This window comes from Necator americanus, chromosome X (assembly GCF_031761385.1).
Source record: "Necator americanus strain Aroian chromosome X, whole genome shotgun sequence".
Lineage (NCBI taxonomy): Eukaryota > Metazoa > Nematoda > Chromadorea > Rhabditida > Ancylostomatidae > Necator > Necator americanus.
In genome coordinates this window covers 31,299,130-31,306,324 of record NC_087376.1, presented here as the reverse complement: position 1 = coordinate 31,306,324, position 7,195 = coordinate 31,299,130, and positions in this window count along the sequence as shown.

The following is a 7,195-nucleotide window of genomic DNA, read 5'->3' as shown; positions in this document are numbered from 1 at the left end:
ATCAAAAAATGGATTCGAAAAGCTGTTTTTTCCCGCCAATTCGGATATTGTTCCGCCTGAAACCGCCGTAATGAATGTATGGAAAACAAAGTAATTAAACGAATAGACGAGCGAGTAATCGAGAATGGACAACGAGCCATGCCTGAACGCATTTATTCCCAACACGATTACATAGGGGTTGATTATGGATTGTAGAAGGAAAGACGACGACGTGGAGTCTGCGTGGAGCGTTGCGAGCCAGGTGAATCAACACTACAACCCTCAGTGAATAGTACTACATGAGTGTACCATTGCAGACTTGGGAACATCCGTCCGAAGTGGTTCGTACGACGAGTAACTGCGAATTTTTGAAGATGATCAGCTGTTTTCAAGGAGTTCGCGTCGACACGCCCATTGAAGTGCACCTCGCCGACTAATAGCAGGACATTTTTATGGACAATGCTGGCGACCACTTGACCTTTGAGGGAAAAGCTCAATTTTCATTTTCCATTACGGCTGTCCCCATTCCAGCAGTGTTATGAGACAAAAATATTTTGAAGCGACGACCATCACGCTAAGGAAAAACACATGCTTTATTGGGCAAAAATATTGAAAATGAAAATCTTGTGGGATTTTGTTAATTGTTTCTTAGACGACATACTTTCCAGTTTTTTTTTTCTCATCGTTTATAATATGCAGTACGAAATGAAATTAACAAGAACGTCTGTGAAAACTGTGGGAATTTCCCGTGGATAGATTTATGAACTCGATTTCACCGACAAATTTACTGAAATGAACCACGGGAAAAGTCGATCGAGGTCTTCTAGAATATCCAAAGAAGTACAGGAAGAACCATTTCCACAAATGGAGATCGTCCTACTATAGAATGTCCGAAGTATGGAACTAACGAGTAGAGCGAACATTTATCGGAACTGAGAAATATGTGGAGTTCTTATGTGAGGAAATGAGTTCAAATTGTACCAGTGGCGCAGCTCGAAATGAGTAATGGAAGGATCGCAAACACATACATACATGCTATCGGTTGAAGAATAGCATTTGTAGAACTGGAAATCTCAGCGGATCTTGAGAGATTGTAAGCATAAGCATAGTGGTATAACTAGGTAAACTAGTGCCGCCCTAAACGTATTGTTTCGGAGAGAATTCGCATGAAACAACATTAACCTCCATTTACTACTTATAATAGTTGTAACGATTTGATACTATTTGCAAACTTTTGTCTCTTTTTTCTTCCACTAATTCCATATTGTGAATGTGTGTCCGTGGTCATGAATACGAGGGCAGTGTTCGACGGTCAGAGGTAACAACCGGCTCACGAAATCCTTGAAAGAGCGAAAAATGCACGAAAGCGGTCGAGAGAGTTGAAATGCGAGACGATATGAGGTGAACAGAAGACGAGACAATCACAATGTTCAGTCAGATATTCGGAGGGGTCAACGCCAGAATCAAATGCATATGTTAAAAGGAGCGTGTTGCATTCGCTTACGCTATCCTGGACATTTCCCAGACGAATGCGGAACAATAACGTCTGTGCGCGTTAACATTAGAGATGGTCAGGATGTTTTCATGAATTGAGTACTAGCATTTTTGTTGACTCGACAACCAATAGCCGAAGGCAATGTGGAGGGAGCGTGAAGAAGGGAATGCGTATCGATCCCAGTCCTCATTTGCCTTTTCGATTCGCCCTGCCTCCCACTATTTAGAGGCTCTCTCGGCCCCGGTTATCGTGTGCCATGCCCACACCCCCCTTCCCCTTACTCTTCCATGCGATTCCGGCGGGTCATTCGAACAATCGCTGCTAATGCTCGGTCGTTGTCTCGGCCATCGCCCCTCCGTGCGTCACCGCTTCGCTCAGAGGAAGCACCCGCATGCGGTGCGCGCACACGAGAACCTTGACACTGAAACTAGGAGACCACTGAGTGTCTTCTCCAGCAACGAACTGACACTAAGAGGGCATCGAGAGAGTGATCCTCGCTCACATCTTCACCCCGTGACGCATATCATTGCCAGGATAATTAAGAATGTGACGAAAGATCCCGAGAATCGGAAGTGCAAGTGCGACTCGCATCTGCACAGGTTATCTCGTAAGGCTGTTCTTTCATTAGCCAAATCCATGCGCTTTTTCCCCGTGTAACATTAGAGCTCTACTCACCACGAAGAAGTCTGCAAAGAGTTCACCTACACACCCAATCCACGTTCTCACGTGGATTATGTGTCCAGTGGAGCTGTCCAGTGAGAAGTGGAACGGATTTGAAAGGAATGAACCATTTCAAAGCTGACAAAAGAAGCAAGACACTAATCTCGCGGATAACAATGCGAGTTGTTAACGCTGAGTGAAGTAGAGGAGTGGAGGGTAGAGATTCGAGGATTCGAGAAGTAGGTGGCGACAGAAACATCGGACACTTATAATTACTTCAAGTGAATAACTAGCTGTGGTGACACACTAAGCGAAAAGGGCGTTGAAATAGCACTCATAGCCAAGGAGACTCACATGCTGAGGATTTTGTGGTGTGAACAGAGACTAACAAAGGGACAACTAAAAATACTAGCAGTAGTCTAGCCATTTAGTGCTTCAAATAAAAAAAAACAGCTTCAGTGTGCCGCTACGTGTTTATAATGACGGAGCAATCTCGATGGCTAATTCATCCTGAATGCATGGAAAGGCACGGTCTAATTGTTAACAGAATTAGAATGAATGGATGGAAGTTATGAAGATGAACATAGGAGTGTATCCAGGTGGTTACAACTTATACAGGTCAAATTAAGATGATTCGATGGAAGTAATCCGGAGGAAAAGTTACTAGCAAAACAGTCACTAGAAATTACGGTACAATATGCCATTTCACCACGTGAATAATGTAGTATAACCAATTTTTTTTAGCCGTTCCAAGATATATGAGGTCATGAGGAGCCTAGGAGTAACCGATGAATGAATTAGCTCGTTCGATGAACAGCTATGCCGGATGAGATAATTAGTGACGAGAGGAGGACGGTTGCTAACATGCAATGCGACTGAATATGCGACAAAGCTTGAATGAGGCCCACTAGAAAACGAAACATCTCCATAACGCTCGCCCCCGCTCTGACATTCGTCCACTCAAGTGGAAATGCTTGAAAAGACTAATAGAATTTCAAGAATTTATGATAGCTTTAAGTAGTCACACGTAAACTTGGACAAGTGCCTCACAAGAAGTCCACCAGAGGCCGTACATATTTTTTTTTGTAATTTACAAATTTATATACATAAAAGAAATATGAAAATCCAGAAACTAGTAATGTAAGGTATAGAACAAATGCTAGAAATTTTTCAAAAGATGTGTTTAAATTTCAGAAACGGGAACTGTTAGGTTAAGGTTATTTTAATGTGAGGTTAATTAAATTAATTTTTTTTTAGTTGAATGTGCAGTTGCATTGTAGCATAGAAAGATAGAAATGAAAAAGAAATCCATAGCATAAATTCTCTTAGTGAATTTCTGCAATAATAGTAGTCAGAAATGTGAATTGCTCATTAATTCCTTGGGGAAATGAAGGGAGCATTGAAATGCCCTCAATCCTAATGAAGTGAAGCATCGGCAGTAGTTTCGGGATCATTGATGTACGAAAACAGAAAGTACGTTCATCTGCCTCAAATCTGGTAATTCTAAAAAGAACGAAGGGATCCTTGGTGAACCGTGGAAACGAGTGTTTGTCTTGACCTTTCGCTCTAATTTCGTACCTACAGTCTGAGTGCGAAATTCTGAACTCCCAACATTTCTACTAAGGACATGCCTTTATAGAATTTTGGTTTTCTAAGAAAAACTTGGTATACTGTTGAAATTTGCTGCATCACATGAAAATTACAGAGAAAACAACCTGAGCAGAAGAAAATAAATGAAACAGGACCATCATTTGTTTTCAAAAATATGCTATATGGAATTTCTAACAAAATCTCTCAGTGACTACCTGTAAAGTAAAGACCGAGCACAAATCTTCTTTATTTCCCCCTTTTTAAAATCGTTTCAAGAAAAAATTGTTGGTCCGTCTATTGAAATGTGCCATCTTGATTTAAATTGTAAACTCTATGGAGTAGTAGTGTTGGGAAATTGGAAATATTCAACTCTTAGATAGGATGTAATAGTAATGAATAGCATTAAAGATCCGATGAATGAACAGAAATACTTTCCTGGATGCACAACATCCCAATCAACATTCGAAAACCATAGAATTTTTCTAATTCAACAGGAACCGAAGCTGGAAGCATTTATAGAATCATAGAAGAATTGCTAGGTGGTTTTGCTGGAAATAATCTGATGAAACTAAGATAAGAACTGCAAAGAAAAAAAAACGATCGAGAGCATTGCATCGTTTCTGGACATACAACGATGTTGATAAGGCGTTTCAAAATCGCCATAATCGTTGCAAGGCTCGTACAGAAGCAGGGCAAAGATTCGCGAGAAATCTAACTTTGTCGTGGTCTCATGAATGTCAAATGAATTACAGCGGTTGGCGTGTTTGGCTCGCCTTTTGCGTCATGAATACGTTGAAGTAGTTAGTGGATCCTAGACGGTAGGGGCTGAAAGCTGATTCCTCGAGTTGATACGTCGTCGAAATCCATAGTTATGAACGAGATTCGCAGTTCAACGCAGTTCAAGGTGATCTGAGGTGATGATTCTTTGCATTAGCGCAGAAAGAGGACATATGCAGTTGAATAGCGGTGAGAGTCAGGTCAGTGCAACGTAAGTACGGTGGACAAACGCAGTCCTGGTGTCCAGCGCCTTTTCATCCTCGCACCTCCTATTGTGTCGAATGATCACCAAGAATTCGTACTACGTAACTGTAGCGAAGTATAATATGTTGATCCTCCCCAGAAACGGGATGAGAAATCCAAGAACCAACGAATTCCAGTAAATCCTTACGGATTGTTTTGTAAGCGCGAGCTGCTCTGATGTGGACTCGTAGGCTTACAGTTGTTCATAGGAAGTCATTATGGCAAAGTTGTAAAATGGTCAAAAATAGGATCTGAGTAGAGATCGATAGAAACCAATGTTAACTGCTAATTTGAATTTTAAAGGAAGATTTGTTTTTTCTTTCACATTTTTTTTTACTTTATAACGAATGGCAGGAGACCGTTATTGGATTTTTCGGAGATTTCAGATAGCAGTCGTTTAGAGCATAGATTACGTTGCATTCTCTCAGATGGTTACAGAAAAAAGTTCAAAATCAATAATTTCTCTTTTCTGCAAAATATAAACTATTTTGAAATATTAGTAGGCTTCTGTTTTTTGCATCAGAATCTTTCCATGCAAAAAAGGCAACATTTCTCTTTGAGAATTGTTTTGTTGTTTTAAATATTCGTCGTTGCGTGTGAAAGCGAAAACAGAAGCACTGCATTTAGAGGGTTTCTGGGGCATTTTTCCTGGATATTATCAAAAAAATTATTGTGATTGACTTGTCGGAAATCTTCTATGAAAAATGCAACGTATCGGATGAGTTTGTAATTTTTCGGAAACTACTCCTTTCGCATCTTTGACATACTGTAAAAGCTTTTAATGAGTACATTTGGCACAATGGATCTGTACCCTCAGTGTTTCTTTTTGTACTTATTTTCCTACAAAAAATACATTGTTAGAGTTTAAAAAACAGTACAGTTTTTCTTAAAACTCAAACCGATGACGTGTCAATGATTAACCACGCGTGTTCCAAAATCCTTTGCCATAGTTTTCGCCTGGATCCGGATTCCTAGCGTAGTCGCAGATTGAAAGAAAAGGGCACTTCATGAACACATGAAACATGCCGGTAGCACTTAGGAATTGCTCGACAAGCGCGCAATATCCTTGTGCGTTTTGCTAAGGAGCTGTTTTATGGCGAATGTGGTTTGTGCTTCAGTTTTCGAGTAAACAGAAACGACTCATCATCTTAAGCAACAGGAAAACGGCTTACATAAGTGATTTCGAGGTTGAGGAAATTTCACTTCATTTTTTCATGGTGTAGTCAGGATTTATATCCATACAAATTTGGAAATAAATATAGCCATGGAAATGATATCTACCTTTAATGCGGTTTGGTGGGAAGAGAAAAGTAAATGTTGGTTGAAAGATGAATGCCGGAGAATATTAGGATAATTTCCTATCTAGAATGGCGATGGGCCCAATCTCATTGAAAAAACACCACCAGGCAGTAGGATTCCGAATTTATCAGGAGAAAGAAAAACTGTTTTCATTCGATGAACGTATCAGCAGAGAGCACTGGTGACGTGGAGAAATAATTTAATAGATTTCAGAATTCAAATAAAATATATCGGGCATGAAACCCGGCAATGAAGATAGAGGAAGAAATTTCGAAATAGATTGAATTATAGTTTTAATTTTCCGGTCATTCCTAGTTGTGCGCGCAAGAATGATCGGCTTAATGTACTTTGTTTTTATGGTTCTCCATCACATTCCGCTCATCACGGACGCTCTATGTTTTTAGCCGCATTTTTTATATTTTTTTAAATAGATGAATTAAAAATTGGCTGCTCTGATTATTTCAATTATATGAAAGGATGAAGTGGATAAAGCGCTTGGGATTGATCCATCTCTGTACTTGCATATCGTTCAAATAAAAATTGTTTGGATTTTATAAATTTTGGGCCAGTCTATGTGCCAAAGTCAGGCTTTTTAAAGCTTGCAGCAGTTATAACTGCTGCAAACTGGCTGCTTGAGGCTTGGATAAACATCCCGAAATCATCTATTTATTCCGTTTAGGTTGGCTGGCAGCAATCCGGATTGGCATTTACATTTACATAGATATCCAGAATAACTTATGCATATGTTTTCTTAGTCTTGCAAGGAATTTGCATGGGTTATTGCAGAAAATGCGGTTGTTAAATTTCATAGGAATAAGCTCCTGCTTCGGACTGAACGGAGTACTGAGAGCTGCATATAGTAACAAAGGATAAAGCAGTGTTCAAGGTTTACCGCAATTTCAACCTGGGATGGGACGAATTGAAACGAAATTGAACCGAATAAGCGCTTTTTCATAGGGTTAATTTTGTTGGTTAGCTAGCAGCTCAACTTTTCTCTGTTTGATTGGTTAAAATTTTTTTAGCTATCCATTTACTCGAAATTCCACCTCATTTGTTTCTCAAAACCCAAATGAAGGGAAGTAAACACCGAGAAGTTGTGTTATTTATCGCTTGCTTGTCTGCAAGACTTTCGAAACACACCCATTTTTTCAT